The 6,312-nt window shown below is 41.0% G+C and overlaps 1 long non-coding RNA gene across 2 annotated transcripts; it reads left to right on the top strand.

Moving 5' to 3' along the window:
- The first annotated feature begins 807 nt into the window (after nt 1-807).
- Nucleotides 808-5,614, top strand: LOC134439586 (uncharacterized). Of its 2 annotated transcripts, XR_010032784.1 has the most exons (6): nt 808-1,107; nt 2,221-2,281; nt 2,460-2,591; nt 2,783-2,880; nt 3,861-3,937; nt 5,261-5,614. It is a non-coding gene; the product is annotated as an uncharacterized LOC134439586 (long non-coding RNA). The 2 variants fall into 2 exon arrangements; XR_010032783.1 differs by lacking the exon at nt 808-1,107 and having other exon boundaries at nt 2,020-2,281.
- The last annotated feature ends 698 nt before the right edge of the window (nt 5,615-6,312 follow it).

The raw sequence follows: 6,312 nt of genomic DNA, 5'->3' as shown, positions 1-6,312 counted from the left end.
CAATTCAAACTTGGGCGGTACCGCAGAATGGTTGTCTTTCAATTGGACTTGGCTTTGAAATGGATTCATCTGATTTTTTTAAACGTTTTCATGCCACGTGTTGCACCCAAAGGCCATATTTGTTCAATGAAGCCATTAAACTGCTGAACTCAGTAATATAATCACAGCCAGATCATGTGCATGACTTGTCACATTATAACTCATTTTAGACGTGCAAAACCACATCAACTATTCTGATGTATAGGGAAGAAATACGAAATACAGAGTGTGTAGTCTATTAAAAAAAAAAATCCTGTGACTTGTTGAGGTTTTATGATTTGTGTTTGGTGATCCCTGAGATTGATGGTGTTTACAGTGCATTAGGTTGATGCAATACAGATAGAGATGACCATTGGTTCAAAGCTAGTTGTATGCTTGTCCACCATGCACTTCAGTGAAATTAAAATCATATCAGTTGACACTCATGGACGTCGCAGCAAATTTAAAACAATAGACCAGGGTGAATGATTTAAAGTTAACTTTAGTCAAGTAACTAATGGTGCCTTAGGTAAATAGGTAATCTACGGACAAACGTCAGCAGTTGGGTGAAATCAGAATTGTTTCAAATTTCAACAGAGTTCACATCTCCTCCTTGAAATTGGTGCTCAATTACAGACATCCCGACCCTCTGAACAAAATAAGTGCAGTAAGCAGACAACTTTGTGTGTAAAAAAAGAAAGTGTGCTTGTGTTGATGTTTGGTGGTTGTGTCAGTCTCGTGGAAATGAGTGAGTTGAACAGAACTGTATGCTTCATTGCACTGAAAAAAGCCATATGTTGTGTATGTTAAATTAATCAAAGGGAAACATGTCACTTCTACCATGAATAATTATGTTTTGTGATTGGGCATAATGAAGTTATGTAACTTTAGCATGATGCCCAATAACCAACGACTTCCCAAATCCAGTAATGTTGTCACAACCTAATTCCTTTGGATAAGATGACCAATGGCTTTTACAACGCCAGAACAGATGGTGGCAGTAGTGTGCGGATTGTGTGTGGCAGCCGGAAACAACGAGCTTGCCGAGTTCTTTGAATGAATACATATCCGCGGACACTCTGAAGGCGGGTAAGTCAAAAAAGTAAACCACTGTAGGGCTGTTTGCATTTATCATGACTTTCCTAGAATCACATTTATATCACCCGTTTCGTTAGTGTACTTAGTTTTGGCATCAAGGCATACGTTTTATGAGCAAGAGAGTAAGCTTAGCTCCTGGCTAATTCTCACCAATTCAAACTGGTTAGCGGCTAATTATCGATATAGTCTCCTTGTTGTAACTATTGTTGGGAGTTTGGAAGCTGTCACCCATGTTGTACTGTATGCATGTTTGCATGTGTGACATTATTTTCGGTTACTTTGCGAGTTATAGCGAAAGAAACTACCTGGCAGCCCATAACGGGCAGCTAGCTAATTTATGCTAGGTGACAACAGCTGGTTCATTAACGTTGTATTAGTTCTATGCATTGACGTTGCGAGACCCGTGTGCGTCTGATTTCAAATGTATCCAGGACAGTCGTAGATACCATCAGTAGCTCTACACACATCAATGACACAGGGGAAGTAAAGTTACCGCTGATTTTTGGTATTGCTCCGTCTGACTGTGTGTGTACGGCCACAGTAAATGTTGATTAGCCGGTGGAACTTTTCGGTTTGAAAAAAGACGAGACGTGAGACTGCGTGACAGAAAGGGCTGTGTGTGCTTGTGTATGGGTGCGCGTTTGAATGGGTGCGTCGTGTGTAGAACTAGATGCTGCAGTTTGCAGCTGGTTTGATTCATGTCGTGGGTCACTTACCAATGTATGTAGGCCTAATTGGCTATGACCTTTGAAATAGTTGAAAGTGAATCCCAGTAGTATCTAGTGAAACACACATGCAAACGCCCTTCTGTCCCTCATTCCCTCAAACTCGATCTTCTACATTTGTTGTTTTTTGTTTGTTGTTTTTGTTTTTTTGTCAAGTTTTTTGTATCAATGATCACTTTAGGATATTCCAGTGCATTTACATTCAATATATACTGTACCTTGAGTGAGGTAGAAATGCATATTGTTGCAAATATAAATACTGTTAATTTGTTATTTTTTGTAATTAATCATTTACTGAATTTCTTTGTAGAATATGTTACTATTATTTGGGTTTTTGTTCTCTGCATAACTGTCTCTTTCACCTATATTAATTCCTCAGCATTCAAGATGTTTGTAGGGTCCTCACCTCAGCTACCTCTCACAAGGTGCCCCTGAAAAAGGTGATGAAAGTTCTTGTGTAGTATCTAATCTATGACTATTAGCTTGTGTGTGTGTGTGTGTGTGTGTGTGTGTGTGTGTGTGTGTGTGTGTAAAATCTGTTGTAATTATTTTACATTTTTCTCTGCATAGCTGTCTCCTTCACCTATATTAGTTTATCTGTCTTTCTGGTCACAACAGAAATTCAAGACGTTTGGGTCCTCAGCTCAACTGACCAAGACCTTTGCTCATTGAAGGCATGAAGTAATTTGTGATGCCCCCACGATTGCAGTTTTTAAATCCAGATGGCTTGCTCTTTTTAACATGTGCGAGGTAAGTTATTTGTTGATTTTTTTGTGTGTTTATTTCCTCATTTTAGTAAGACCATCAGGCCTTTTTGTAACCTTTGTCACAAGTCTTAAGTTACAAGTATTTTGTAGGTATGTGTTTTGTGCCCTGTTTCAAGTTAAGTGCCAAGTTCAAGAGGATCATGACAGTTGGTTTGCTGTTGAATTTCTTCTCAGAGCTGGATGGTCTTTCAACAACACTGCTCCGGGTCTTCAGCAAGAAAGGTGCTTCTCATGCAAGGAAGATACAGAGGATCCTGGTGCCCATGACTCAGGTAAAACATGCACACTGCCATGCATCACAGTAATGCTAACATTTCGAGATCTAATGTAATGGGGAGAAGTAGGGTGTCTTGGATCATATTGTATTTCTACCACTAATTTCAATCCTTCAGCCAGTTTTGAACTCATTGTCTTCACCTCAGTTCTAACTACAGCTGGCTTTACACACAGCAGTCCTAGGCAATGATATAACAGTCTTTTGCAGGTCAGTTGATGTGGTTGCTGCTCTGTTTTATTATTATTTTATTTTTTTATTTGATTCTCATGTCTGTCTGGCTTGCGATTCCCATGAAATGATCAGGGGAATTAAAGGTACACTGTGTACGAGTTTTAGTTGTTTATTTCCGGAATTCATGCTACCCATTCACTGATGTTACCTTTTTCATGAATACTTACCACCACCATCAAATTCTAAGTATTCATTATGACGGAAAAATTGCTATTTTCATACATGAAAAGGGGGATCTTCTCCATGGTCCGCCATTTTGAATTTCCAGAAATAGTCATTTTTAGCTGCAGAAATGACTGTGTTTGGGCCATACTAGAGAATATTAGTTTATTACTTGGTAAGCTTTCATGAAAAGGTCAAATTTGGCAATAGGCAGCCCAGTTTCAATTAGCAGCGTAGTTGCAGTACCTTTTTTGACCATTTCCTGCACAGTGTACCTTTTTAAGGTCAGACGTCACATTTTGGCATCACTTCAGTACGTTTGGAACCAGGGCTGAGTGCTGAAATGGTACCAAGTACTTGGGGTTAATGGAAAAGTGTCAGAGCTGCACCATGCCATATCAAACAGTGACGTACTGTACCACTTCACTGCCAGTACCAACGATACACTACGCTACTAGATAAATGAGATGTGTCCTTTGTTTAATGTGGTTGTACCTGTACTGCGTTTATTCTTCCTGTTGGTTAAAATGTTTTTCCTGCATGTTTGTTTCCTGGCATACATTGACCGGCCCTCATACGCAGACTGACAACATTGATGTGAAGAGGGAGTGCATGCTGAGGAGCTGACGGTCTACCTGAATGAAGAGCCAGACAAAGTGGTATGTTACAACTCGGCAGCTAGATCTGTCTTTTTCGTTATTAGGTGGCATAGGGAGATCGCACACATCAGTGGCCTGCGAGGCTCATTTTGTTGGGCTCTGGTGGGCTCCTCCTGTGCTACCTGACATGTCTCCTGGCATCTCATCCACGTTCTGGACACTGCTGGAGGACACACCAAACCTTCTTGCATTGATGTGCCATCTTGGCCTCAGTTATGTGTTCTTTGCAAACACGAATCTGCCCAATTCCAGCTTTGCTAAAGCACCCTCACATCATCACAAACCCTTTTGCCAAATTTCACGTTCAATGCAACACCAGTCATCTCTGATTTGTAGATCTCTGCAGGTCTCTATCTACCCATGAGGGTGTTGCACTTGCTGTGGCACATTGCGAAGGCCGCATTACTGAAGCAGCAGAAGTTATCTTAGAAGAAAACTTAAACTCAATATAGGTTTTAGTTCTGGAATACGATCGTGCTGTAGGGTAATAGTTTTCTCATAGTTTCACCTTAGACAACTCCCCCTTAGGAGACCAAACTTTGAGCAGACTCTTTTGCATTGGATGGGTGGGGTTTGACATATCTTTCTCTCTCATGCAATTTTTGGTTGACAATGTGCCTAAAAGGGCCAATATGTTCAAAATACTAATAATTGTGCTGGTGGGGCAGCCGTGGCCTAGTGGTTAGAGAGTTGGTTTTTCAATCTATTGGTTGCAGGTTTGAATCTCCCCTGACCTGTCACAACATCTCCATCCATGGCTAAAGTGCCTAAGGCAAGGCACCTAACCCCACATTGCGCCAGGGCCTGTAACCAATACCCTGAAAAGTAATAAATGTAAGTCGCTTTGAATACATGAAAGCGTCAGCTAAGTGTAATGTAATGTATTGTAACAATTTTTCACACTGTATACTTAGCTGTATGTGTAAAGTTTCTCACCAACACTCGTGAAAAGATCATGACCCTGTTTCTCAAAAGCACCGTTGTTAGTTAGCGACTTGGTATTTTGCCAATGGGAAATTGCATGCAAGCAAAGTTTTTACTGTAGTTACCAATGATGCTGTTGAGAAACATACTCCAGAATGGGGTCATAGCCACACCAAAAACGAAGAGAGGTAATTGAACATCAGTTTGATCTCACATTCAATTGCCTAAACAGGCAGTGTGAGGGCACACAAGTCAACATCCTCCTCATACCTTTCATAAACTATACTAAATATACTACTATACTACTTTTCCCATCTCTGGGTGTTAGAAATGCCCCAAACTTGCGCCCACAAATACCGCTTACGGCTTCAATCATGGGTTTTGTTTACTGTTTTCCAGGATGTTGATCTGGACGGTCCAGCTGAAACGTATTGTCTTCGTGTGCGTGTGATCGGCAGAGAGTCCTCAACGACATTGGTAACGTACCTGTGGCCATTGCAGTGTTTGTTTTGGTTTATGCTCTTAATCTCTGTTACCTTCCAGAATGGAAGTACACTTTCAAATTTCTGTTTCATTCTAACCGTCTGTTTCATCAGTTTTTGCACTGCTTTTAAATGTACACTGTGTAAGATTCTTAGTTGTTTATTTCCAGAATTCATGCTACCCATTCACTAATGTTACCTTTTTCATGAATACTTAGCACCACCATTAGGGTGCATCAGTTGCCCCCTATGAAAAGATATGGCCTTGGCCCTATAGTAAAAATGTTCTACACCCAGTAAAAACACACTGTAAAATATTTTGAAATTTGGATGAAGTCTACCGGGGCCACCAGCCCCATGAAAATAGAAAATAATGGTGATAGTCAAAATCTTGAATAGAAACAGGGCTGGACTGGCCATCTGGCATGGCGGGCATTTCCCGGTGAGCCCCGCACCCTCGTGGGCCCCCATTGTTTTATTTTTTACATTACTGAAAATAGGGGCCCATTAGGGTGCGGGGCCCACCGGTGAGTCAGTTCTCCGGCACTAATAATAACGAGGGGGCCCCCTTAAATCCGAAAGTGCCCGGGCCCTATTTATCGCCCAATTCAGCCCTGAATAGAAATGGACATTTTGCTGCATAAAGCTACCCAATAAAAACATATTGCCTCAGCTGTGTGATAAAAAAAATATATATGCACAGTAAAATCACTCTGTGGAAAATGTGTTGAAATTTAGAGTAATTCTACTGGGTCCACCAGGCCCATGAAAATACAAAACAATGGTGATAGTGATGGGCAACCTGGATTCCAAAGTCCAGTGCCACATATTCCAAATATAGCCAATATACCGTAATGAACCAGCTGACCCACTGCCAGTATCAAGCAAGAGATTGCGAAGTTGTATGACTTTTGTGTGCTTCACCTGTGGGCCTAGGATTGTACAGGTAGCTGTTAATACCTGGTGGAA

The sequence above is a fragment of the Engraulis encrasicolus genome, chromosome 23 (assembly GCF_034702125.1).
Source record: "Engraulis encrasicolus isolate BLACKSEA-1 chromosome 23, IST_EnEncr_1.0, whole genome shotgun sequence".
In the NCBI taxonomy this organism is placed as follows: domain Eukaryota; kingdom Metazoa; phylum Chordata; class Actinopteri; order Clupeiformes; family Engraulidae; genus Engraulis; species Engraulis encrasicolus.
Note: the sequence above shows the minus strand (reverse complement) of the source record. Positions and strands in the feature narration are given on the sequence as shown.